Source organism: Salvelinus namaycush, chromosome 1, assembly GCF_016432855.1.
Source record: "Salvelinus namaycush isolate Seneca chromosome 1, SaNama_1.0, whole genome shotgun sequence".
Taxonomy (NCBI): Eukaryota; Metazoa; Chordata; class Actinopteri; order Salmoniformes; family Salmonidae; genus Salvelinus; species Salvelinus namaycush.
In genome coordinates, this window is record NC_052307.1 from 44,121,964 (window position 1) to 44,147,293 (window position 25,330).

Here is a 25,330-nt window from a genome sequence, read left to right on the forward strand (position 1 = left end):
AGACAACAGTAAGATATGTTTTAATTGGATGGCAGAATCAGAGGAACCAATCAGTGCACTTGTTATACCAGCGAGGTCTCAAAAATCCTGACGTAACAACATGGCCGCGCACACCCCTTGTTGGCTGGAGCTAAACTAGCTTGCTAAATCAGTTTAAATAAGACAGAGCGTGAAATTTGACTGATTCAAATGATTCTATTGACTTTTATAAATCCAGATCACAGAGATTTATTGTACACAAAAAACGTTTGCAAAACTGGCTTAGTAGCTAACGACATTGAATTTGTACGTGGTTAGCCAAACTAGTTATGCTATGCTAGCTTTAGAACAACCATAACAAACAGTCATGCTAGCTAGCTAAATTATTTAAATATACATATATTGAGGGAAGTTGTTGGGGTTTCTAACAGCAAGACAGGCTGGACTTGACGACACACTTTGCCTGAGACGGGCAGAGTCAACAGTGAGGGGGAAAGTTGGCCAAATCATCATCCCATCTGTGAACACTATTCCATTGTTTCTCTGATGGATTCCCTTTTATACGTGAGTTTGAATGATGCTTGTTTCCTGATGTGTAGCCTATTTAGTAAGTAAAATTAAATCAAAGTTTATTTGTATCATTAAATATGAAATATCTTTTCACTCTGTCATTGGTAGTAGGTCTGACAATATTACAATTGAGAACATTATTTTGTTATGATTACCATATAGCCTAGGCCTATAACGTACTGCATGCTTCCCTCATAACCTGATTTCAACATAACTTGATACATGAGCAAGCAACCTACAACAACTCAACATGGACATGTATTGCCTAGGTAGCACATCTTTAGAGTCCTTCTGGTGCTGTTGGAAGCTAACCCTCTCTTCTTGGCTGTTCTGTAGCATGCTATCTAGAGGGGCAGATGGAGTGATTGTGGTGTTTGACCTGGAGAACAAAAGCAGAAAACCACAGTACACCTGTAAAGCAGTGTGCATGGTAGAGAGGTGTGTGTGGCTCACATATCTGATGGCACCCACTAGATGGCAGCATCACTATAACTGTGTACTTCACTAAATATTGGTGGACAGGAGTGGGTGTGAGAGAGAGGGTATGTGCTATTGTGCATCCTCGAAAGCACTTATTTGCCAATGAGTGTGCAAGCAGTAGTGTATGTATTTGACAATGCATGTCAGAGCAAAAACCAAGCCATGAGGTTGAAGGATTTGTCCATAGAGCTTTGAGACAGGATTGTGTCAAGGCACAGATTTGGGGAAGGGTACCACAAAATGTATGCAACATTGAAGTTCCCCAAGAACACAGTGTCCTCCATCATTCTTAAATGGAAGAAGTTTGGTACCACCAAAACTCTTCCTAGATTTGGCCGCCAGGCCAAACTGAGCCATCGGGGGAGAAGGGACCTCATACTGGGGCGAAGGTTCACCTTCCAACAGGACAACGACCCTAAGCACATAGCCAAGACAACACAGGAGTGGCTTTGGGACAAGTCTATGAATGTCCTTGATAAGGCCCAGCCAGAGCCCAGACTTGAACCTGGTCGAACATCTCTGGAGAGACCTGAAAATAGCTGTGCAGTGACGCTCCCCATCACACCTGGCAGAGCTTGAGAGGACCTGCAGAGAAGAATGGGAGAAACTTCCCAAATACAGGTGTGCCAAGCCCAAGAAGACTCGAGGCTGTAATCACTGCCAAAGGTGCTTCAACAAAGTACTGAGTAAAGGGTCTGAATACTTATTTTTTTATTATCAATTTGTAAAACATTCTAAAAACCTGTTTTTGCTTTGTCATTATGGGGTATTGTGTGTAGATTGAGGGGGGAAAACTATTGAATCCATTTATAATAAGGCTATAACGTAACAAAATTGGCATGACAAAATCTGATTACTTTCGGAATGCACTGTAAGTGGATTATACAGAAATGTATAATATTTCTTACAAGAACATGCAGTCAATCTCTCCTCTACTTTGAGTCAAGAGAGACTGACATACAGTACCAGTCAAAAGTTTGGACACACCTACACATTCAAGGGTTTTTCTTTATTTTTACTATTTTCTACATTGTAGAATAATAGTGAAGACATCAAAACTATAAAATAACACATGGAATCATGTAGTAACCAAAAAAGTGTCAAATAAATCAAAATATATTTTATATTTAAGATTCTTCAAAGTAGCCACCCTTTGCCTTGACAGCTTTGCACACTTGGCATTCTCTCAACCAGCTTCATGAGGTAGTCACCTGGAATGCATTTCAATTAACAGGTGTGCCTTGTTAAAAGTTAATTTGTGGAATGTCTTTCCTTAATGCATTTGAGCCAATCAGTTGTGTTGTGGTAGGGGTGGTATACAGAAAATAGCCCTATTTGGTAAAAGACCAAGTGCAGCTCAAATAAGCAAAGAGAAACAGTCCATTATTACTTTAAGACATGAAGGTCAGTCAATTCGGAAAATTTCAAGAACTTTTAAAGTTTCTTCAAGTGCAGTCGCAAAAACCATCAAGCGCTATGATGAATCTGGCTCTCATGAGGACCGCCACAGGAAAGGAAGACCCAGAGTTACCCCTGCTGCAGAGGATAAGTTCATTAGAGTTAACTGTACCTCAGATTGCAGCCCAAATAAATGTTTCACAGGGTTCAAGTAACAGACATCTCAAAATCAACTGTTCAGAGGAGACAGGTGTGAATCAGGCCTTAATGGTCAAATTGCTGCAAAGAAACCACTACCAAGGGACACCAAAAAGAAGAGACTTGCTTGGGTCAAGAAACACGAGCAATGGACATTAGACCAGTGGAAATCTGTTCTTTGGTCTGATGAGTCCAAATTTGAGATTTTTGGTTCCAAGCACCGTGTCTTTGTGAGATGTAGAGTAGGTGAATGGATGATCGCCGTATGTGTGGTTCTCACCATGAAGCATGGAGGAGGAGGTGTGATTGTGTGGGGGTGCTTTGCTGGTGACGCTGTCAGTGATTTATTTAGAATTCAAGGCAGACTTAACCAGCATGGCTAACACAGCATTCTTCAGCGAAACGCCATCCCATACGGTTTGCGCTTAGTGGGACTATCATTTGTTTTTCAACAGGACAATGACCCAAAGCGCACCTCCAGGCTGTGTAAGGGCTATTTGACCAAGAAGGAGAGTGATGGAGTGCTGCATCAGATGACATGGCCTCCACAATCACCCGACCTCAACCCAAATGAGATGGTTTGGGATGAGTTGGACCGCAGAGTGAAGGAAAAGCAGCCAACAAGTGCTCAGCATATGTGGGTACTCCTTCAAGACTGTTGGAAAAGCATTCCTCATGAAGCTAGTTAAGAGTGTGCTAAGCTGTTCATAGTTTTAATGTCTTCACTATTATTCTACAATGTAGAAAATAGTAAAAATAAAGAAAAACCCTTGAATGAGTAGGTGTGTCCAAACTTTTGACTGGTACTGTACACACTGTTGACATTAGGCCAATGTGTACATTGAAGTGCAAGACTGCTGCTCAGCACTTGACCATATCACTGGGCAATAGTCAAGATTAGATCAAACTAGAGCCTGTGGTGTTACAAATGCGGTGTGAGAGAGTGTGTGAGTGAGAGAGAGCGAGTGTGTGTGAGAGATACTCTGATGGTCACTGTGAGTGTGTGTTGCAGGTCCAGTCGGTATGTCCACAGGTTCAGTGTGCAGTGGTACCCGTTCGACACGGGCATAATTGTGTCCAGCTCCTTCGACAAAACCATGAAGGCCTGGGACACTGAGACACTAAAAGGTATTCCTACATAGACTCTTTCTCTTCCGTTGTTTTTCTCTCACATACATCCTTTGTCTCTCACTTTCTTTCTGTCTCGCTCTCATTCTCTCTCGCTCTCTAGCTCACTCCGTCTCTCTCTCGCTCTGCCTCATATGGTGCGCTCTATGCTGAGCTAGAGTTACACTGGCGCCATGGTTACCTCAAAGGGTCAGCTAAAGGACAGTAAAACATACACACACACAGGCACGCACATGCACACACACAGGAATTCAGATCCAGGAATCAGTAGCCAGTACCTGCACCACACTTAAGCAGCTAAGAAGTGCCTTGATTAAGAGAAAAGGTCTAGCTAGCTACAGTATGTATGTGTGGGTTAGCTATGTCCTGGATAAGCATCAGCATTGTATCTCATTTATATTAAACTGACATTTTCTGAGCCCATGAAAGGTTAAGAGATAAGTGTATGTGACTGAGTGTGTTGAGACAGAGCCCCCTCTTTGTGTACCCATTGGGTCAGCCCTTGCTAGCATTGGCACACAGTGGCAGCCAAGGCACCAGAGAGGGAACTTGTGTTTGCAGATGGATTTGCATTGTAACTGTCACTCTGCTGCCTTCCTCCAGCCTCTTAGTCCCCTGCCGTGCTCTGTTCTCCCACACGGCCATGTTCTTCTCTGCTCCCCTCCATTCCTCCGCTCCATTTCTCTCTCAGTCTCACAGCCACATTCTTCATTTCTGTCTCCTGGTCCCATTGTGTCAGTCACGGCAGTGTTCTTTCCTGTCATGCCGACTGGCTGACCGACTGACTGAACAGTATTGTTGTCCCTCTACAGCACATAGATATCAGGTTTATGTTCAGGTTGAACTAAAGCTGATTAGTTCCTTCTCCTTCCTGTGTGTCTGTAGCCCAATGAAGTGTTCCAGTATGAAGGGAACGTCTACTGCCACCACATGTCCCCCATCTCCAGGAATCACAGCCTCATCGTGTGTGTGTGTGTGTGTGTGTGTGTGTGTGTGTGTGTGTGTGTTGCTGCGTTTACGCGGCCCAATTCTGATATTTTTTCCAATTATTAGTCTTTTGACCAATCAGACCAATAATAGCAAGTTTGTGTGCTTAAAATATTATTTACTGTCTATAATAATCCGTTATTACATTTGTAAAGCTCTTTTCATTATACAGAATAATCTCAAAGTGCATAAAATAAAAACCTATTAGAAAAAATAAATGGACACAACTAGACAGTGCAACTGACACAAAGAACACAGCTGACGCTACAAGGAACAGTCTGTTTTACTGATATAATCTAAGAATGAACATTGGCTCTACTCTCCAGGCAGTCCATTCTGTAAACCTGTCAACAAGGTATTCCTTTGCCCCTTTTGCTATGCTCATTCCACAGCATACTTCTGTTCTGATGCAAGGCCTGCAGCAATGATCCTCTCCACTGATTTTGAAAGCTGTTAGCATGACGGCTGATTGTGAAACAGCGGTGTGGTGGGTTGACAAAGTGTATGCCCCTTGGGGTCTCAGGAGTTGGAAATGACTCCGGAACAGTTCAGATAGACATGATAGGAATCCAGGCGGTGCCCCCCTGCTGACAGAGCAGGACAGACTGGTTGTACATACCTGCCAAATCACTTGTTTAACACCCACACTGCTCTCTTTCCTCATCGCTCTCTCAATGCATTTCAAAGGGGCTCTCGCTCTATCTCTCTGTGTGTGTGTTTTTCGCTCACTTTCTCCATGTTACTGTCACTGACTCTCCCTTTGTCCGCCCACGCCCCTGGTGCTACTCGGACCAGAATTATCATTTTATTTCTGCCGGGTTTGAAACAAATGGACTCAAACCTGATTGTGTCTATCCCTGTCAATTATCTTGCTCCCTGACTGCTCACACCCTCTGTGTGAATAATGATCTGTGTTGTGAGCTCATGTATATCAATGGCTGGCATAAGTGCTCTCTTATATAGCTACACTCCTGTCTCATCTGAGAGAACCAGGGCCTCCAGTTTCTCCTCTGGGTCACAAAGCATTTACACACAAAGTGAAAGTAAAGATGTTTTTCCTTTGTCTTAGTCATGTATGTAACCTCTCAATGAATCCCTTGATCTGTGTGTTCTCAGTGGGTACCAAAGACCAGAAAGTACAGTTCTGTGACCTGAAGTCTGGCTCATGCATCTAGGTTCTGCAGGGTGAGTGCGCCACACGCACACGCACGCGACACTCAGGTCACAGAGGTGTAGGTTCTATCTGTCCGGTGGTCGCCAAGATATGAGCACATTTTAGCTACAGCCAGGTAGGCCAATTAACACCACACCTGAAGAGACACAACAACAACCTCCGTGTCACGCCTTTAGAGACATGTGCCTCCCTCGGGCACACCAAGAGACCGTTGCATTGCCTGGGAACTACATTTTTACATTTTACATTTTAGTCATTTAGCAGACGCTCTTATCCAGAGCGACTTACAGTAGAGTGCATACATTTTATTACATACATTTTTTTTTATTACATTTTTTACATACTGAGACAAGGATATCCCTACCGGCCAAACCCTCCCTAACCCGGACGACGCTATGCCAATTGTGCGTCGCCCCACGGACCTCCCGGTTGCGGCCGGCTGCGACAGAGCCTGGGCGCGAACCCAGAGACTCTGGTGGCGCAGCTAGCACTGCGATGCAGTGCCCTAGACCACTGCGCCACCCGGGAGGTCATACTAGCCTCTATTCCCTGGGAGTGCCAACACAGCTCAGGCAGGCAGCATGCCCACCTGGTTTACGCCAAATTAGATCAGCTAATTAAACCATTGGGATCATATCACTGTCCCTTTGGGCTGTAAGTGATTCGAAAAACATCTGGGCATGCTTGAACTGCTCCTGATAACATGGGCAATTGGACAGTGAAGGACACTGTCTTTGGAAATGTATGGAGTGACATTATTTTTAATATGGAGGGCTATTTTCAGGAAATGAGGCACTAGAGCTGGGAAATTGAAGGGACTATGTGGCATTGTGGTAGTTGTAGTGTTACAGAACAGGTTTAACCTCTACTGTTAGAAAGCCTGATCAACTCAGAATACCTAAGAGTGAACAAAATTATTTTGAAAAACGCAATTAACTGGAATGATCTCTTGTCCAATACAGATGTGGAAGCTGATAGTCAGGTTTTTCTATCTACAATCCAGACTACAATAAATGGCTTCCTAAAGAAAATCAAATCCAAACCTGGCCAAAAGAGCACTCTTCCTTGGCTAAATGGAGAAATCTGGAAACTGATGAAAGAACTAGATTATGCTCTAAAAACATCCCTAAAGTCCAAATTAGAGCATGACAGATGTAGGTTTACCATGTTGAGAAATAAGGTGATGAAAGAATTCTGACAGGCCAAGGCAAACTTTTGTATTAACATAATTGGTGAAGCAAAGGGAAATTCTAAATTGATCTGGGAGAATCTAAAAAAGTTAACAGGGAAAGAGCATAGTAACACTGCAAAAAGACTAGAAATCACGGGGAATGACAATCTAACACAGGATGCAGTCGAAATAGCAATAGCCTTCAATTCCTAGTTTGTTGACTCTGCCAGGGTACTGACACAGAACCCCTCCTTGTTTCTTGGGCTCAGTGCTAGTGAATGACACTCAACTGGTCTTCAGAGGGGAACAAGGTGATTAGCTCAAAAACAACTCTAAAGCCAAAGATGTGTTTGTAGTTTTTAAGAAAGGTAGAGTTCAGCCCAGAGTCACTCATTGGCCCCATTACTAAGGTCACCAACACATCTATTGGTCAGGGGGTGTTTCCAAGGGTCTGGAAGTCCGCGATAATAACAACAATCTTTAAATCGGGTGACCCTGCTGATGTGAGTAACTACAGGCCCATTAGTATACTACCTGTGGTGTCGAAGGTTGTTGAAAAGTGTGTAGCAGAACAACTGATTGCCCACCTCAATAATAGCCCCTTCACATTACTCTCCATGCAGTTTGGCTTCAGAGCAAAACACTCCACAGAAACGGCCAACTGCTTTCTTCTGGAAAATGTGAAGTCCAAGATGGACAAAGGGGGCGTTGTTGGGGCTGTGTTTCTGAACCTAAGGAAGGCTTTTGATACTGTTAACCATGAGGTTCTCATCACAAAATTGTCCAAGTTCAACTTTCCCTCGATGCCTTGAGATGGATGAAATCATACCTTGAAGGCAGAACTCAGCGTGTCAGAGTGAGCAATGAGCTGTTGCCCACTCTTAGCTATGATGTGGGCATGCCCCAAGGATCAATACTGGGGCCCCTCCTGTTCAGTATGTACATTAATGATCTGCCTTCTGTCTGTACTGGGTCTGAAGTTCAAATGTATGCAGATGGTACAATGATATATGTGCATGCAAACAACAAGCTGCACAAGAACTCACTACTGTAATGGTCCAGGTTACAAAGTGGCTCAGTGACTCATGTTTGCATCTCAATGTGAAAAAAACTGTCTATGTTCTTCACAAAGAGGGCAACTGATGCTACTGAGCCAGATGTCTATGTGTCAGGAGAGAACCTCCAGGTGGTATCTGATTTTAAGTACCTTGGCATCATACTTGATTCCAACTTCTCTTTTAAAAAGCAGGTGAAAAAGGTAACTCAAATAACCAAATTCAACCTAGCTAATTTCCGATTGATACAAAATTGTTTGACTACGGAGGTAGCAAAACTGTACTTCAAATCTATGATACTCCCCCACTTAACATACTGCTTGACTAGTTGTGCCCAAGCTTGCTGTACAACATTAAAACCCATTCAGTCTGTCTACAAACAGGCTCTCAAAGTACTTGATAGGAAGCCCAATAGCCATCATCACTGTTACATCCTCAGAATGCATGAGCTCCTGAGTTGGAAAAATCTGGTGCAATACACCGACACATGTCTTGTATTCAAGATCCTAAATGGCCTGGCTCTCCACTCAGTACTTTTGTTAAACAGAAAACCCAAACATATGGCAGCAGATCCACAAGGTCTGCCATGGGAGGTGAATGTATAGTTCCCATAAGGAAAAGCACCTTTAGTCAATCTTCTTTCTCTGTGAGAGCTTCCCATGTTTGGAATACACTGCCATCACACACACAACTGCACCACCTATCACACGTTCACAAAAAACATGAAGCCATGGCTAAAGGCCAATCAGACTTGTGAACATAATCCCAAGTTGTGTATTGCTGCTTTCCATGTTGTCTGTTGTCTGTAGCTTGTGAGGTGTGTAAATACTTTGTTGCTTTTATGGATTTTGTCTTGTTGCTTTTTGTGCTATGTTGCTCTGTCTGCATGCTACGTCTTGCTTGTCTTATGTTGCTCTGCGTGTGCTCACTGCTCATCGATTGTCTGTATTGTTATTGTAATTGTTTTTAATAACATGCCCAGGGACTGCGGTTGAAAATTAGCCGGCTGGCTAAAACCGGCAGTTTTACTGAAACGTTGATTATTGTGCACCGTCCCAGTAAAATAAACTCAAACTCAGATGCCGTCTTAATTCAAGCCAGTTTGCTACAGCAGGAAAATAATCCTGCAGCAACAAGAAATGTGAATTATAATTAATGGACATTTGTTGTTCTGGCAAATCAAGTCACACTTTAAAGTGGAAATTACAAACTTTAGAAGCCTTTTTAAACCTTGACTACTCTAGTTTGCATTTCCTGTAGTACAGGAAAATTCTCAGCAACAAAAGAGTGATCAAAATAAGATCCTACATCTGTACGTTGTTTATGCCCAGTGATGTGAACCTTCACCCGCAGACCAGTTAGGGGACGTTTATGTAAGGGCCCTTTATATGTCCCTATAGGGCCCGAGGGTGCTGTCACATGTCCCCTGAGGGATAGGTGAGAAATAGAAAGCTGTTGATTTAGGGTTCTCTCCTCGCTCTCTCTTTATTTGGCATGTTTACATTGCTAAAGCAAGTGAACTAGATGATAAAATGAACAGAAAACATTACACCCACAAAAGTTCCAAAGGAAGAGACATATCAAATGTCATAGTATGGCTATATACAGTGTTGTAACGATGTGCAAATAGTTCATGTACAAAAGGGAAAATAAATCAACATAAATATGGGTTGTATTTACAATGGTGTTTGTTCTTCACTGGTTGCCCTTTTCTTGTGGCAACAGGTCACAAATCTTGCTGCTGTGATTACACACTGGTATTTCACCCAATAGATATGAGATTATCAACATTTGATTTGTTTTTTCGAATTCTTTGTGTGTTTGTGTAATCGGAGAGAAATATGTTTCTCTATTATGGTCATACATTTGGCAGGAGGTTAGGAAGTGCAGCTCAGTTTCCAACTAATTTTGTGGGCAGTGTGCACATAGCCTGTCTTCAAGAGCCAGGTCTGCCTACGGCAGCCTCTCTCAATAGCAAGGCTGTACATAGTCAAAGCTTTCCTTAATTTTGGGTCAGTCACAGTGGTCAGGTATTCTGCAACTGTGTACTCTCTGTTTAGGACCAATTAGCATTCTAGTTTGCTCTGTTTTTTTGTTAATTCTTTCCAATGTGTTAAGTAATTATCTTTTTGTTTTCTCATGACTTGGTTGGGTCTAATTGTGTTGCTGCCCTATGGCTATGTGTGGTCTGTGTTTGTGAACAGAGTCCCAGGACCAGCTTGCTTAGAGGACACTTCTCTAGGTTCATCTCTCTGTAGGTGATGGCTTTGTTATGGAAGGTTTGGGAATCGCTTCCTTTTCGGTGGTTGTAGAAATTACCGGCTCTTTTCTGGATTTTGAAAATTAACGGTTATTGGCCTAATTCTGCATGCAGTCTCAATTTGGTGTTTGTCCCATTTTCTTTATTGGCATAATGTAACAATGTACTTATTGCAAATATTTTTTTTTTTTAAAGTGTAATTTAGCAGATGCTCTTATCCAACGTGACTTACATGTGCATTCATCTTAATTAGGATAGGTGGTTGTCCCATCTAGCTATCTCAGTCATAGTAAGTACATTTTTCCTCAAAGTAGTAATCATTAACGTCAGTGTTAGTAGGGGGGGGGGGGGGGGGGGGGGAAGTAAAGTGCAAGTGTTGGAAAGGCAAGGATATACATTTTGGGGGGCGGGTTGGGATTATATCAACATCCTTAAAGGTAATAAATATTTTCACAAACAGGACCATCAGTAACAACAATAATCAAAGGTGTGTGGGGATGGGGTTGTATTAGATATTTAAATCAATAAGAAAATAAATAAGTAGATAACACTTGGTTGGTCTGTCACTAGGCAGGTTTCCATTGACCCAGGTCGACAAAAACAATGTCACATTTTCTAAAGATCGACATTGTTTATCTGTTCGACGGGTGGATTTTCTTTTGTGTATAAGTCTATTGTGGCAATGATGATGGAAACTGTTTTTTTCCAAATAAATGATTGCCGAATAATTTAAGGCACGTGATGCCAAGCTTGCTAAATAAATGTTTCAACTGTAAAAATAAATGTTTCTTTGCAGGACAAGGATTGTCCTGACTTTCAAGAATGCCTGAATTGCTTCGCCTTGCTTTCTGGTTGGCTGGATGCAAGTTTCCCCGTTCAATTATTTCATATCGACAGCTGTGCAAGTTTCACCATGGCACTGGCCGTGGCGATACGTTGGCACGTGAGAATTATTTGAAAATGGAAAAAAGTAAATTCTTGCATTCTATCCATTCTGGCTTCTGCGAGCTACCCGAGACGAGAAACAGATAGGTGGGAGGGCATACAGGCTGTCGGCAATTTATTAATGCGCAATTTCCCTAAATGGATAATGGAAACACTTTGACCACTATTTTTTGCAAGAAAGTCGTTGGGGTGGTTTGACGTCATTACCTCCAGCTGTTTTTATAGCCACACGACAGTTCAAAGGAAAAGCACCGTAGCAGACAATTGTCACATCTATTTTCTATACCAACTATCCAAATGTCTACAAAAACATCACTGGACAAGTTCATGGAAACGTTGCTACTCCTGTCCCTCATTTTATGGCAGGCAGCAATGTAGTGCGCTGCCATCCCCACAGCTCTCTACTTCCTCCCCCAACAGGACTGGTAGCCTATTCTCATCAGAGAGGTCGTGGAAACCTTCAATTATTTTTTCAACACACAAAAAATTGTGGGGGGGGGGGGGACCTCTCCAAATGCATTATAGTTTTTACATATTGTCAGCTCTGTCTCAGGTTCTGCAGGGGTGCAGTGACTGCACAACCTTTCCTCTACAGGGAGCCAGGTTTCCTGTGTCTACCCTTCTCAATAGCATCAAGTCTGTATTTTGTTAAGGTTTTTCTAAGGTTTTGATCAGTAACCATGGTCAAATAGTTTGCCATGGTGTACTGTCAATTTAGGGCCAGGTAGGACTTAATTTTGCTTTGTGCTTCCCAATAAGTGATGTAGTTTTGTTTTGACCGTGTTGTAATTTGGTTGATTGATTTGATGTTCTCGTCCTGAGGCTTCGGTGCGTTCATAGAACAGATTTGTGAACTCAGGACCAGCTGGATAAGGCAACTATTTTCTTTGCTTAGCTCTTAGCATTGCAGGGCTTGGTAATGTTTTGAGAGGGTGTCAGTATATTTTAGATGTTTCCAAAGCTCTTTTTAAAAATTATTATTAGTGGATATTGCCCGAATGTTGCCCTGTATGTATTGTGCTTTGTGTTACTCTGGACATGTAGGAGAATCTTGCATAACTCCGCATGCAGTGTTTCAATGGGGTGTTTGTCCCATTGTGTGAAATCTTGTTTCGCAAGTGGACCCAATACCTCGCCGCCATAAAAAGCAATTGGTCCAATGATGCATCTAAAACGAACTGAATGTATTTTAATAGGCATTTCAATTAGTTTATTAATGGTATAGAATACCCTGCATGTTCTCTCTCAGTTCAGTCACTGCCTCATTTAGACATTTCAGCTTTTCATTTTTAATTCATTTGTAAAAATGTAAAAAACATAATTCCACTTTGACATTATGGGGTATTGTGTGTAAGCCAGTGACAAATAAAATCCATTCTAAATTCAGGCTATAACACAAAATGTGGAAAAGTCAAGGGGTGAGGATACTTTCTGAAGGCACTAAGAATTTACAGTGTTATCAGCATATCAATATTATGTTCATTCATTATCAATACCTTACGCATGTTCATGTAAATCGGCTCATGTGCAGTCATATTGTTCCTAAGATGAACCAAGGTCTCTGAGACCTGGATCGTATTCATTAGTGCCCATTCTAGCGAACCATAGCAAAATGTTTTGCGACGGAAAACCCGGTAGGTCCCTTCCTGTTTCGACCCGTTTGCTTCTGTTTGGTTCCAAATGAATACGACCCTGGCCACATATTCTTCCCACATTATCAGGATCCTGACAATGCTATCAGTAGATATCTGACGCATTATCAGTTTATGGTATATAGTCGGCACAGATAATATGACATGGCACGGAACACTGTAGCCTTCCACTAATGTTAGTCAGAGGAAATACTAGTTATGCTGTTAGTCTATCCACCTAATGCCGCACTTATTGTACTGTTTCATATTGTATTGGATGTGTATATTTTTGTAATTACAGGGCTCATTTGTAAAACATACCTTGGTTTCAGCAGGACTCCCTGTCAAAAGAAAGGTTAAATAAAATAAAAATGTAAGTTGTAAGAATGTGGCAGCGCAACTTGTCAGTTCTTTCTAATGAAAAAAAGAACACATAGTTCTGGAATTAATTTTTGCTGATCTTTTTTAGTTGAAGTAGGCTAATGCCACTTACACCACCTCAAATGATTGGCAGGTTTGAACTTCTATTGTTTGTTTCCATTGTTCTCTCCCTGGATGAAGATTGCCATTGTTTTGAGTCTACTGTTTCATAAAGGTAGACACTGCTGTAATAGCTTTTGACTTCCTCCTGGCATCAACACTTGAGTGACAGGATACTTCCTCAACATGTTTCTTTCCACTTGACCACCTTGGCTAATTTAGGACCAAATTCTAACATGAGGTACTTTTCTGCATACAGTGCATTCGGAAAGTATTCAGACCCCTTGACTTTTCACACATTTTGTTACAGCCTTGTTCTAAAATGGATTCAATATTTTTTTCTTCTCAATCTACACACAATACCCCATAATGACAAAGCAAAAACAAGTTATACATTTTTGCAAATAAAAATAGAAATATTACATTTACATATGTTTTCAGACCCTTTACTCAGTACTTTGTTGAAGCACCTTTGGAAACGATTACAGCCTCGAGGCTTCTTGGGTATGAAGCTACAAACGTGGCACACCTGTATTTGGGAAGTTCCTCCCATTATTTTCTGCAGAACCTCTCAAGCTCTGTAAGGTTGGATGAGGAGTGTCGCTGCACAGCTATTTTCAGGTCTCTCCAGAGATGTTCGATCGTGTTCAAGTCCGGGCTCTGGTTGGGCCACTCAAGGACATTCAGAGACTTGTCCCGAAGCCGCTCCTGTGTCATCTTGGCTGTGTGCTTAGGGTCGTTGTCCTGTTGGAAGGTGAACCTTCGCCCCAGTCTGAGGTCCTGAGTGCTCTGGAGCAGGTTTTCATCTAGGATCTTTCTGTACTTTGCTCCGTTCATCTTTGCCTCAATCCTGACTAGTCTCCCAGTCCCTGCTGCTGAAAAACATCCCCCCAACATGATGCTGCCACCACCATGCTTCACCGTAGGGATGGTGCCAGGTTTCCTCCAGACGTGACGCTTGGCATTCAGGCCAAATTGTTCAATCTTGGTTTCATTAGACCAGAGAATCTTGTTTCTCATAGTCGGAGTGTCCTTTAGGTGCTTTTTGGCAAACTCCAAGCGGAATGTCATGTGCCTTTTACTGAGGAGAGGCTTCCATCTGGCCACTATACCATAAAGTGCTGCAAAGATGGTTGTCCTTCTTGAAGGTTCTCCCATCTCCACAGAAGAACTCTGGGGCTCTTTCAGAGTGACCATCAGGTTCTTGGTCACCTTCCTGACCAAGGCCCGTCTCCCCCAATTGCTCAGTTTGGCAGGGCGACCAGCTCTTGGAAGAGTCTCGGTGCTTCCAAACTTCTTCTATTTAAGAATGATGGAGGCCACGGTGTTCTTGGGAACCTTCAATGGTGCAGACATTTTGTGGTAATCTTCCTCAGATCTGTGCCACGACACAATCCTGTCTTGGAGCTCTACGGACAATTCCTTCGACCTCATGGCTTGGTTTTTGCTCTGACATGCACTGTCAACTATGGGACCTTATATAGACAGTTTTGTGCCTTTCCAAATCATGTCCAATCAAGTTGTAGAAACATCTCAAGGATGATCAATGGAAACAGGATGCACCGGAGCTCAATTTCGAGTCTCATAGCAAAGGGTCTGAATACTTATGTAAATAAGGTATCTTTTTTTTTATATACATTTCTTGAAACCTGTTTTCACTATGTCATTATGGGGTATTGTGTGTAGATTGATGATGAAATGTATTTAATCCATTTTAGAATAAGCCTGTAATGTAGCAATGTGGAAAAAGTCAAGGGATCTGAATACTTTCTGAATGCACTGTATGCTTCCGTTTTTTGTCGCCAGACTGGTGTGCATGGCCAGAGAGCTCTATTTTTATGTCATCTGACCATAGCACAGCCTGGAGTTTGATAAACGGCAATGGCACTTGGATTAGAACAGGTTCTATGGTCAGATGACATAAAAATATACCTCTTTGTCTACGCACACCAGTGGTGGGTTTGGCATCAAAATGGAAGCATAGCTGTATGCAGAAAAATAACTCATACCTACAGTAAAATATGGTGGTGGATCTTTGATGTTACGGTGCTATTTTGCTTCCACTGGTCCTGGGATCCTTGTTAAGGTCAACGGCATCATGAACTTTACCAAGTACCAGGACATTTTAGCCCAAAACCTGGTTGCCTCTGCCGGGAGGCTGACACTTGGCAACAAGTGGATCTTCCACCAAGACAATAACCCCAAGCACTAATCAAAATCCACAAAAATAAACATTTTGCAATGGCCATCTCAGTCTCCAGACATGAATTCCATTGAAAACCTGTGGTTAACAAGGATCTGGAAAGATTCAGTATGGAGGAATGGTCTAAGATCCCTCCCAACGTGTTCTCCAAGGGGAGGGTGCTAGAGGATTGAAAACAGGGTGCCAATAATTTTGACCCTTATCTTTTATTACTTTTTAAACAAAATCTATTTTCTGAGCAATTGCATTGGTATAAAATAATTTCCTCCCTTTTTTTTGTGTGCGTACAATACAGCTCAGTATTTGTATTATTTATTTTTATAGTCTTTTTTGCTCAACTTTATCAAGGGTGCCAATAGTTATGGACTTGACTGTATATGGCTCTGGCCAGGAAGTAAATAGCACAGAGAGTATTGATACCCAGGCTAAAGCTCTGCTCTCCTCTGTGTGTCCAGGGGGGTACCTCCTGTACAGTGGGGGTAAAGACTAACATCCTAGCCTGGGTTCCTGTTCTCCGACCCCCTGACATGGAAGAAGGGCCAGCCGCCAAGAAAGTAGGAGGCTGAATAAGCAGGAACAATTGAAAAACGTTTGGGGGATGGCAGGTCCCTGTTCTCATTCTAAAATGCAATTGCATTAGCCAAGCTAATAGACAGCCATCTATTAGGGACTTATTCTTTGATTCCAGTCAACAATGCAGACCAACCAAGCCTTTGTGCACACAGGAATTAGATCATAGGGGTTGTGGCTTGTGCTGCACCTTACTCGGGTAACCAGGTGCATGCACACACACCAACACACAGGCAGTCACAGTCACGCTGCTTCACCTTGGCTACATTTCCCAGGTGCTGATAAAATTATGTCTGTAAGTATCTTAGGCCACCTCCCTATCCAGATTCACTGGTTTTTATATTTAGCTTTGGAAACTGAATAATATATGTATTTATCCAGGTGCATCAATTAAGAACAAATTATTATTTACAATGACTGCATTTGCTTGCACTTATGTAATGCTTTCCTGATTACCTAATGGCATTCACTCAAAACAACAAAAGAGCAAGGTATTTTTCCATCCCAGGGTGGCAGCCAGGCTACGGTATACCCTGCTTTTGAAGACGCATGGAGCTGTGATGAGGACTGATGCATAAACACACCTACCTGTACAATTGGCCCAGCGTCGTCCGGGTTTGGCTGGTGTAGGCCGTCATTGTAAATAAGAATTTGTTCTTAAGTTCCCTAGTTAAACAAAGGTTCAATTTTTTTTAAATCTACATTAATGTGGATGATTACAGATAATCATGAATGAATAATGATGAAAAAGAAAGTTAGACACAAATATCATACCCGACAAGACATGCTTTTCCTCTCACCATTACCAATCACATTTATTTGGGGAATGACATTTATGCCTCAAACTTTCTTACTCATCATTATTCACGATTCATTCATGATTATCCGTAATCATGGTAGCATCCACATTAATGTAGAAGTTTTCAGAAACATCATTGTAATATTATTATAAAAGTTTCTCCAAAATCACACATTACATTATTTACCATTCATTTCTAAGAATGGCTAGGAATATGGGACCAAATACTAAACTTGACTAAATTTAATAGACTATAAAGTGAATTTGTCCAAATTCTTATGACACTGTCAAATGGGGGGACTAGATAGATAAAGTTCTTTAATTTCTAAATGGTATAACACATATGTAATAAAAATACCCTCAAATAAAAGGTGACATTTTGCACTGTCCCTTTATAGGAAACATTGGATCTCAAATACTGGAGTATAGAGCCAAATTAAACGTTTTAGCTTCAATGTCCAAATAAATATGTAGGGGAGTGTAGTTAAGAATATAATCATGGTGCTACTGAAGACTTCTCTAAAACTACAAATGCAGTTTAACACCTACTGTGGTGTTAGAGAATAAACCTTAACAGAATTTGAATGTCTGTTGTAATAACTGATTTATCGTTTTCATTTTTCATACAAAAATGGAAATGTATAGTGTTGGTGATTTGTGCGTTTCAAATCAAATGTTATTTGTCACATGCGTCGAATACAACAGGTGTAGAAATGCTTACTTACAAGCCCTTAACCAACAATGCCGTTTTAAGAAAAAATAAGTGTTAAGAAAGTATTTACTAAATAAATAAAAAGAAAATAGAAAAATAACAAATAATTCAAGAGTAATAATAAAATAACAAGGCTATATACAGGGGGTACTGGTACAGAGTTAATGTGCGGGGCACAGGTTAGTCGAGGTAATATATACATGTGGGTAGTGGTAAAGTGACTATACATAGATAAACCTATGGATGGGTATCTGCATTGTACATTGAGCTATAGAATCTGTGGTGTTCATATCAGCGGTCTATTATTCCAATGATGAGCAGAGTAAAACCAGCAGAACTGGAGCCAAACCAGTCCTCATAGCCTCTTTGAACATGAAGCTCAAGAGACGCACCTTTCTGTCATCCATTTACACACACACACGTGTCAGTCAGCCATGTTTCTGTCTGTCTCTTGCCCCCTGGACATTTGCATGATTTATTCTGTCCTCATTGTTTTAGCTGAAATCAGCACTGTATTGGTGTTGCCTCCTACTGGCAGCTTCATGTTTACATAGGAATACTTATAACCTGTAGGATACCCTACTACACTTAAACAGATCAAGTGCTTTGCACTGTCAGTCCTCTGTCTAAACATGTTGGCCAAATGTTTGCAGTTTGATTGATTTTACATTTTTTCCTCATGCTTGTATATCATTCCACTGTGCTTGAGACACAGACCTGGAGGTGATTGTTGAAGTATGTAAGTGACTGATCGCAAAATATGGTCATCATACTTTCCATACATACAAATGATTATAATAATAGGAGTGATTGATATTCCGGTTCTAATGTAAGTCTTTAACCTTTGATAACTTAGGATTTAGCCAATCCGTTATAAAAACCAGTATACATACAAGAAGTATACAAACAGACAATGAAAACATACACTAGGGGGTACAACAAATGACAGATTATACAAAGATCTTAAAAGAAACACACATTGATTGTTTTAACAGCTTTCTTATTAGAAGAATGTAGAATGGTCTTAATGTACTGCTCAAATTCCTTTTAGAAAACATGGAAGAGTTTTTTTTATTAGTGAATTTACATTTATGAATATGGAATTTTCCATTAGCACAATTAGATTGGAGGTAAAATTGTTTTTCTTTATCCTTATTATGGTTAAGGAAACTGAGCAGCACATTCTCCCATGAAAAACAAAATGATAAAACTATGAATATCTTTCCATATTTTTTTTTACATGTAGACAATGCCAAAATAAATGCAAAACTGTTTCTGGATGCTCACCACAAAGAGTACAGTTAATGTTTCTTTGAGTTTCTTCAGGTAATGATTCACAGGGTAATATTTCTGGATCAATCTGAAAGAGACCTCTTTGACCTTGTTAACAAGCATGTATTTGTGTGGTAATAACCAGACTTTTTCCCAACAGATATTATTGACAAATGTATTCCAGTAAGTTGTGACATAAGGAATGGATACAATATCCCTTTGAAATAAAGCACGTATAGATCTGTTGTTCTGAGGGAGCAAGGAGAAACACATTTTTCCTATTGGAGAGTCAACTGGATTAAGGGAGGGTAGGTCAAGAAGGTGAGGTCTGGTTACACCTCTAAACAACATGTGAGTCCCAGATGGAATAGCATCAGACTATGGCGAACTCTAGGTGTAACCGGGATATAGTAACGTGATATAAATTCCTCATAATTGAGTAAAGATCCTGAATTAAAAAGCTGACTCACCAGCAGGATATTATTGAACCAGTTCTTAAAAAATAAAAGACTTGTTTCTATACAAAATATCCTTATTGTTCCAAATGAAATACCTATGCGGGGGAATAAAAAAATATATATATTAACGACCACGCTAAGAATAACGTTACTTGTCTATGAAAAGCAGATCATTTTGTAGGAATCTTATCAATGTCAGTTACAAAGTAAAATAATTGAAACCACCAAAATGGGAGAAGATATGAGGGATGAAATTCTAAATTGAAGTTGGATTCTTTAAGAAATGTTTAGCACAATTTATCTTAAAAGTATTATTCAAAGTTCATAACGACAGATTTCCTAATATTGCCAATCCGTTTCGACGGGTTTCACGAAGAAAGCAAACGTCAGGCTCATTCTCCGCCCTCTTTCCGTATCAATGCACGGCAGTTACACAGTAGGGAGGGGACTATGGGACTCCTTGCAAATTGCTAGAGTTTGACACCCCATTCGTCAAACGCTCACAGCTGATCCACCGGCAAAGCACTGGAGGAGAAGTAACGTAGGACGGAGTAGTAGGATGCTCTCACTATATTGGAGGTTTGTGAATTAGGCTATGTTACGGCATTGATACACTGAATAATAACTTTACTTCAGCAGTCTACTCTGTGAGGATGTCATATTACCGTATGTGATAGGCTAAACATCTTAATTGATAGTCACGTCACAGTTTGTCCGACATTTGAGGTTGAAGGGATTTTTAGTTTGAAGTCCGTGTTGTGGCATCCATTTTTGGGATGACTGTTATTCTGTGTTGCTGCAGCGCTGAACGATTCCTGTTTTCATCAGGTCTCGTGCCAGTCCTCTAGAGCTTGTCTTCGTGGGCCGGTGATGAGTCTTGACCGACGAGTTACTACCGGGATTACTATGACGGAATTCCTTTCTGTGAAGCCTAATTGCATAAAACATCTTAAGTGTTCCTTTAAGGAATAACATCCTCATACCTAAGGGTGTTGCATAGAGCCCCTCAAACATTTCCTTAGCAAGGACATCATTGAAGGGTTTTACGGTAGTTTGAAGGCAGGTACGGCAGAAAGACTCCGGTTACCATGGAGACGACTTGAGTCACTTACTGAACGTCTTAACGAGATCGCAAAATAGAACTTCTGCGTTCAAGAAAGGAGAAACGAATTGATTCCGAAGATATTAAACCATTTATTTTTGTTCTCAACTTGTTTCTATTGCTTTCTAGCACGTCAAGCTAATTTAGAGTAGGTAGCTTTGTATGTCTTGGATTGTGCACCTTCCATTGTTTAGCTAGCTAACTGGTGGCTGTATTCCTTTTGAAACCAGGGCAGAGGAAAGCGACATTCATCTCCACAAATGCTGTTTACATTGATATCCGTACTGAATGATGCAGTTAAGGGAAATCACGGGCACCCTTAACTTGATCACTTAATTTAAGGGGGTAATTCGCCCTAAAATGTTTTGTGCAACTGATTTAAAGTGGGAAATACACTTAAGAAGTTTTATGCTACTGGGCCTTATTGGAATACTTAAATGCATGCATTCTCACTTGAAGTAATCTCCGAATCCTTCAAATCGCTATGCAATCTATACTTAAAGATTTAAATTCTTAAACCCTTACCGTGTACCTATGGTTGGCCTCTTTTGTTGCGTGCCTTTCTTTGTTTGCTGAAATACATTAAAAAAACGTTAATCAAATACAACCACCGGACTGACTGTTTGCTTGTTGAGATTCAATTGTCACATGTGCATTGAGCTGAGTTGCCATGTTATAGCAACAGCAATGAGGTAACAGTTGGTGGTTGTATTTAACATTTTATTAAACAGTATGGAATTTAGCAAATCCACACAACAGAGGACAAACAAACACTGAGCACAAATATAAAGTTTTGTCCTATGTTTCATTAGCTGAAATAAAAGATCCCAGAAATGTTCCAAGCTATTTCTCAAATTTGTACACAAATTTAAGTCCCTGATAGTGAGCATTTCTCCTTTGCAAAAATAATCCATCCACCTGACTGGTGTGGCATATCAAGAAGCTGATTCGACTGCATGATCATTACACAGTTGCACCTTGTGCGGGGAACAAAAGGCCACTAAAATGTGCAGTTTTCTCACACAATGCCTCAGATGTCTCAAGTTTTGAGGGAGGGTGCAATTGGTGTGCTGACTGCAGGGATGTCCACCAGAGCTGTTACCAGAGAATGTAATGTTAATTTCTCTACCATAAGCCGCCTCCAACATAATTTTAGAGAATTTTGTGTCCAACCAGCCGTAGACCACGTGTATGGTGTCATGTGGGCAAGTGGTTTTCTGACGTCAATGTTGTGAACCCATGGTGGCTGTGGGGTTATGGTATGGGCAGGCATAAGCTACAGACAACAAACACAATTGCATTTTATCGATGGCAGTTTGAATGCACAGAGATACCGTGACGAGATCCTGAAGCCCATTATCGTGCTATTCATCCACCGCCATCACCTCATGTTTCAGCATGATAAAGCACGGCCCCATGTCGCAAGGATCTGTACACAATTCCTGGAAGCTGAAAATGTCCCAGTTCTTCCATGGTCTGCATACTCACCAGACACCAGTCACCCATTGAGCGTGTTTGGGATGCTCTGGATCGACGTGTATGACAGCGTGTTCCATTTCCCGCCAATATCCAGTAACTTTGCACAGCCATTGAAGAAGAGTGGGAGAACATTCCACAGGCCACAATCAACAGCTTAATCAACTCTATGCGAAGGAGATGTCGCAAATGAGGCAAATAGTGGTCACACCAGATACTGACTGGTCTCCTGGATTTCCCCTCATTGTCTATACGATTTAAAGATGTGGGTCAAAAAGAAAATGAAAGTATTATCAGAGTCTTTTGGGGGGCAAGGGACAGTCAACCGGTGTCCTAGCTAGCTAGCACACAATGTCCTTCGCTAACACCTGCCAAACATCTGCCCTCACCGTTGTTTACAGAACTGTGGGAAAGCAGTGCCCAGCAGGCGGGGGTTGAAGGAAACAGTTTACCGTGTTCTAGCTAGCTACCTATCCTGCCTGCTGTGTACTGACGCACACAATGTCTTTCGCTCCTGCCTGCCAAACACCTGCCATCGTTGACAGACCTGCAGGAAAGCAATGCCCAACAGATGGGGTAATTGTTACCCTTCTCAGCCCATCCAGCTATACACTCGTGTCCCCCGGAGTCCGGCTAGTACATAAAGCATCCTCCATTCAGGCTGCAAAGGTGTCGGGGTCCTCCTTAACTCGGTTTAATGACCCGCCTGCCTAAAATAACTGGGAAAATATGCATACTGTCATAATAAAACACCATTTTCCAGCACCATTTTCATGGGTAAAAAAGACTGCACTGAAAAGAGTGTGCAACATCTAGAAGTTGTCCGAAAATAGTGGTGGAAAATTGTTTTATTAAGACGGTCTGCATATTTTCCCTGTCGAATCGAGTTAAGGAGGAAACTGACACCTTTGCAGCCTAAATTGAGGATTATTTATGTACAAGCAGGCTGCCAGGGGGACATGAGTGTTTAGCTGCCTGGGCACTTTAAAGTCAGATGCAGATGACAAATTATGTAAAAGGAATAATAGTGCCATCTGGTGGCCAGTTGGACTAGCTTCATCAGGGTCCCTTACAAAAAAAAGATTGCCGTTTTGAAACTGCAATAAAAGTGCAGTAACTGCAGTCGAATGTGTTATTTTGGAAGCGGTCATTGCAGAATAACTGCAGTTGAACTGAAAATTACTGCAGTAAAAAAAAGCGTATTTTGGACACAGTATTTGCAGCATACTGCAGTTATACTGCACTAATCTTTTTTTGTAAGGGGTGGGAGCTGTCAGACAGGAAAGGTGTCAATTGCATGAACTGAAATGAACATGTGAAAGCTTGTGTGGGTGTCTGTGTGTCTAATAATGGTGTCACCATGTGAACCAAGGATTTGAATGACTCAGACATCCAGTGCTATCCCATTGTGTGGCACCACACCTTATCAGTCAAAGAGGAAACCTGCATGACCTGTAAAGTGTTGTGTAGATCCACATGGTAGTGCAGTTTGCCCAAGGAATCACCTACTATTTTATAATGTTGATCTTATGTTATGTTGATTATGTTGATGCCATTAGTTTTTTGTGTGTTTTTTTTCTTCACCTTTTATTTAACCAGGTAGGCCAGTTGAGAACAAGTTCTCATTTACAACTGCGACCTGGCCAAGATAAAGCAAATATACAGTGTGTGCAAATGGCGTAAGGAGGTAAGGCAATAAATAGGCCATAGTAGCGAAGTAATTACAATTTAGAAAATTAACACTGGAGTGATGGATGTGCAGATGATGTGCAAGTAGAAATATTGGTGTGCAAAAGAGCAAAAAAAGTAAATAAAAACAATATGGGGATGAGGTAGGAAGTTGGATGGGCTATTTACAGATGGGCTGTGTACAGCTGCAGTGATCTGTAAGCTGCTCAGATAGCTGATGCTTAAAGTTAGCGAGGGAGATATAAGTCTCCAACTTCCGTGATTTTTGCAAGTCGTTCCAGTCATTGGCAGCAGGGAACTGGAAGGAAAGGGGGTCTTGGCTTTGGGGATGACCAGTGAGATATACCTGCTGGAGCGCATGCTACGGGTGGGTGTTGTTATGGTGACCAGTGAGCTGAGATAAGGCAGAGCTTTACCTAGCAAAGACTTAGATGACCTGGAGCCAGTGGGTCTGGCGACGAATATGTAGCGAGGGCCAGCTGACGAGAGCATACAGGTTGCAGTGGTGGGTGGTATATGGGGCTTTGGTGACAAAACGGATGGCAGAGTGTTGGAGGCTATTTTGTAAATGACATCGCCGAAGTCGAGGATCGGTAGGATAGTCAGTTTTACGAGGGTATGTTTGGTAGCGTGAGTGAAGGAGAATTTGTTGCTAAATAGGAAGCCGATTCTAGATTGAATTTTGGATTGGAGATGTTTAATATGAGTCTGGAAGGAGAGTTTACAGTCTAGCCAGACACCTAGGTATTTGTAGTTGTCCACATATTCTAAGTCAGAACCCTACAGAGTAGTGATGCTAGTCGGGCAGGCGGGTGCGGGCAGCGATCGGTTGAAGAGCATGCATTTAGATTTACTAGCGTTTAAGAGCAGTTGGAGGCCACGGAGTGTTGTATGGCATTGAAGCTCGTTTGCAGGTTTGTTAACACAGTGTCCAAAGAAGGGCCAGATGTATACAGAATGGTGTCGTCTGCGTAGAGGTGGATCAAGGAATCACCCGCAGAAAAAGCAACATTGTTGATATATATACAGAGAAAAGAGTCGGCCCGAGAATTGAATCCCTGTGGTACCCCCATAGAGACTGCCAGAGGTCGGACAACAGGCCCTCCGATTTGACACTGAACTCTATCTGAGAAGTAGCTGGTGAACCAGGTGAGGCAGTCATTTGAGAAACCAAGGCTGTTAAGTATGCCGATAAGAATGTGGTGATTGACAGAGTCTTGGCCAGGTCGATGAAGACGGCTGCACAGTACTGTCTTTTATCGATGGCGGTTGTGATATCATTTTGTACCTTGAGCGTGGCTGAGGTGCACCAGTGACCAGCTCGGAAACCGGATTGCACAGCGGAGAAGGTACGGTGGGATTCGAAATGGTCGGTGATCTGTTTGTTAACTTGGCTTTCGATGACTTTAGAAAGGCAGGGCAGGATGGATATAGGTCTGTAACAGTTTGGGTATAGAGTGTCTCCCCCTTTGGAAGAGGAAGATGACCGCGGCAGCTTTCCAATCTTTAGGAATCTTGGACGATACGAAAGAGAGTTTGAACAGACTGGTAGTAGGGGTTGTAACAATGGCGGCTGATAATTTTGGAAAGAGG

The 25,330-nt window shown here is 41.6% G+C and overlaps 1 long non-coding RNA gene across 1 annotated transcript; it reads left to right on the forward strand.

The window, feature by feature from the left end:
- Positions 1-99: 99 nt before the first annotated feature.
- LOC120055451 lies at positions 100-5,452 on the forward strand. Its single transcript, XR_005477687.1, has 3 exons — positions 100-543; positions 3,638-3,753; positions 4,639-5,452. It is a non-coding gene; the product is annotated as an uncharacterized LOC120055451 (long non-coding RNA).
- The last annotated feature ends 19,878 nt before the right edge of the window (positions 5,453-25,330 follow it).